At 41.5% G+C, this 3,695-nt stretch overlaps 1 pseudogene; it reads right to left on the bottom strand.

Annotated features, from left to right (window-relative positions):
* Positions 1 to 1,399: 1,399 nt before the first annotated feature.
* LOC142564495 (uncharacterized) lies at positions 1,400 to 2,727 on the bottom strand (annotated as a pseudogene).
* Positions 2,728 to 3,695: the final 968 nt, after the last annotated feature.

Genomic DNA, 3,695 nt, shown 5'->3' on the forward strand with positions numbered 1-3,695 from the left:
CCTTACCGCTACCAGTGTACAACCAAAATTTGCAATAGGGCCTGGTGAGGGGCCCTTACGAGGCGATGCACAATTAAGTTTTCTTAACAAAAAAAAAGTTAAACTCAGGCAACATAGCAACACATGTCAAGTTCAAATGGGCTGCAACAATACACAAGATTGTGGAGATGTAAAGAAAAGCAAACAAAACAATAGAACAGTAAGGAAGTACACAATAGAAACAGGAAATATAAAAAATTGTTGGAGGGGAATTCATGTGCCAAAAGTGAAGTCACACCACCATTTTAGGAGGGGCACTATAAAAGATTAGTTTGCAATGAAGGAAAAGAAGTGCTTTCCTCACATTTTCCACTAGTTTCAAGGGGTTGAGACACCAAATTTTGAGTCTATAGAAATGATACTGTAGGCTTCCTCTGTATGCAAGGACACTCGACATGAAGTGTTGGACGCAGAAAACGTTTCAAATATATTTTAATTCGCTTCCAAACAGTGCCTAAATGCTCGTTCTCATGATTGAGATCCATCGCCACTGCGATTGACATGGAGGTCACTGTGTTGGAAGCATAACAAAAGTTTTAGCGACATCATACCACATTAGTGTGACGTGCAATGAGTGGTGACCCACAGCACCGGGCAAGCCTAGAGAGGCTCGAGGGCAATGAGCCTCGTCAGCCGTAGAGTCATAATTGGAGCTGCTGCAGCTAGCCAAGACAACTGTCGGCGTGATTTTGTTTGCCTGCGCTGGTACAGAATGTGTGTGCGAGACCAGACGATGCAGCAGTGTGTGCGTCACAGCTTGGTGGGCCCACGTGACCAAGCTTCCTAGACAGTGACATCACTGTCAAACACTGCGCCCACAAACCGAAACTGAAAATATTTCACATAAATAATGCGATATTAAATAATTTACTGAGAATATAAGAATATTCGAGCATGTATCATGCTTCCTAGAGCAATAAGAAAAAGTTTGAAACAAAGAACGCGCAAGCCACAAATTTGATGTCTCAACCCCATTGACGTGACTTATTTTGCCATACAGAGACTGGCTGACGTGTATCATAGTGTTACTGATTTTAATATGAAACCTGAAATTCTTGGTAAATTGTTTCAGAAATAACGTCATCAATAGTCAGAGGAAGACGATACTTCTGACAGGAACAACATGCTTTTAGTTTCTAATTAGCCACGCAATTACATTACCAGAGCCAAGCCAATCTGTAAGAGGACAACCCAACAAAGGTCTATTTCAAATGTAAAATAAGGGCAAGTGCTGGCTTCACCTCTGCTGGTAAGGAACATGGCACTTCCACTCCTGTGAAGTTTTCAAAACTTCCTTGCATGGAAAGCACGAACCACTTTTACGATGCGCATATGTTCGGGAAATGTATTGATCCAGGACTCACAAAAATCGATGTGTTGCTAAAATCGGTGCTGAGAGGTTTGTGATGCCTGCAGCTATTATAACAATGTCGTCAAGTAGTCCCACCATGCTCCATGGGATTCTTGTTGACAACACTTAGAATATTTTCATTCGCTGTATAGCACGGTCTACATGAACTCTTGCTGATGCTATCTTTTGTGTCCTAAGTGCATCACCCTTTGACATCTGCTTTTGTTTTCTGAATGGAGGCCTGATTAACTCAATTAAGTGGTCCGCACAAATGTTATCGATAAGAAAGCCACTGTCTGCCATTATGGCATATGATATTGGGTCTAGTTGCTTGATGAGGCCGCTTTCCTCAAAAACGGCCTTGTCTGAGGTGCGGCCTCCATATCCTTGGGTTATGTTGACAATAAGACCACTTGGTGTAACAGTAACCCTATATTTAACCGTGAAACCATCCTTATAGAAGGAGTAGGTCTGTAATGCACATCGCAAACAGTTGGGCTGGCCAATAGGAATTTCAGTGCAATCTACAATGACACGCACGTTACTGAAGTGTTTAAAACAGATGGGCAAATGTTCAACAACATCTTCTTTTGGTGGCACAGCCACAGTTACCTTTAAAATTTAAGACATCAACTGAACAGTCTCTGCAATTATGTTGCTACATGCAGTTAGAGAACAGTTGAAAAGGTGACTCAAGAATGCAGTGGAAACATTATGCTTCAATTTCACCAATGTCAATGCAATTCTTTCTTTTGCACATAACTTGTCCCGTCCTGAAAATGAATGAATTTTTGTATAGCACGTCACAAGAGCATTCAGAACATCGACTGATGGCAGGCCTGTGAACGAGTTTACATTGCTACTATTTATCGTGGCTGCAAACTTCTGTGGAAAAGAACCCGATGTCACTTGGACAGCCTTGCTTTCTGTAAGCCTTGTCCCTGAAGCCATTTCTAGGAGGAAATTTGCCACATCTTTTTCTTCTCTTGAGTATTCTCCCATTATTGTCCGGGGCCAGGTTGGCAAGCACATTCCTGTCACAACACAAAAGCAAGAGTTATAATGTCTGACATAACTGATGCGAGGTGCAGCTTTTTTTTTTGTCATTCCAATAATGCACGTCAATGTGTTAAATTCAATGTTCGAATAGGAAACCCAGGGTTTTTGCATCAATTAATTTTCGCCCATCACACACCACAATGCTTTCGCGAAGTAAATCCAGAAAGCATGCTGCCGACTAGGTAAAGACAGCTACCACATCACAAAGATATAGGAAATTAAATTACCATATTTGCCACTTCCTTGTCACTTGTTGTCTTTGCAAGGCTTTGGTCCATACTGTTAGGGGATGGGGGATCGTCCTGCAATGTCAGATATAGTTTAGTCCAAGGAACGAGTGGTTAAGCAATGTGTGCACAAGTTGCAGTTAATGTGCACCCATCACACGTCACATGATACAACGCTTTTACGAAGTAAATCCAGAAAGCATGACGCCTCTAGGTAAAGAGAGCTAGAAAAACACATACATATACAAAGAAAAATTACCATATTTTCTTTTTCACTTATTTGGACCATGCTGTTGTTGTCAGGGGATGCGAGATCGTCCTGCAATGTCAAACAGAGTTTAATCCCAAGGAACCAGAGGTTAAGCAACGTGTGCACAAATTGCAGGCAGCCAATTTACCATGGTGGTCGTCCTGACAGGTGCATGGGGCAACGCCTTTGCTTCTAATGGGGAGGAAGCAGTCTCTTTGCTTGATTCATTCTGTAATGCATTAAAAAGTGTTGACATTATTTATTGCATGCTTGTAGCCATGGTGTATCTACCATAAGCATATAAGTGCTGCACTATGTAGTCAAATTAACTTACTCTGGCTGACCAATACGCAGGTCGACGAAGTCTTGCCAGTGAAAGCTCTTTCATACGAGCATCCTTTTTTTCATCATAAGATGATGTCTTTGGCAGGTTTTCAGTGGGTACTGCATTTTTTTTCAGCCGCCGCCTTTGACATGCGACATCTTAAAAAATAAATGACTTGTTTGTGCTTTATTGTGTCTCAATATGGGCTGCACCGAGAATTGTTTTTTTTACCTCAGAAACAAGGCCACAATATTTATAAAAAAGGCATTTGCAAGGAAATGAAGCATAGGTTTGAGTGTGTAGGGCTATGCAACGTTGTACACCGAATGCAGCATCTGCAAAATGTAGTTGACACCTGCTCATAACACAAAGTACACAGGTGGAAACACAATCACATGACCAGAGTATTCTTGCCACTGACTTGGGGATAATTTAATATTCCAG

The sequence above is a fragment of the Dermacentor variabilis genome, chromosome 11 (assembly GCF_050947875.1).
Source record: "Dermacentor variabilis isolate Ectoservices chromosome 11, ASM5094787v1, whole genome shotgun sequence".
Taxonomy (NCBI): Eukaryota; Metazoa; Arthropoda; class Arachnida; order Ixodida; family Ixodidae; genus Dermacentor; species Dermacentor variabilis.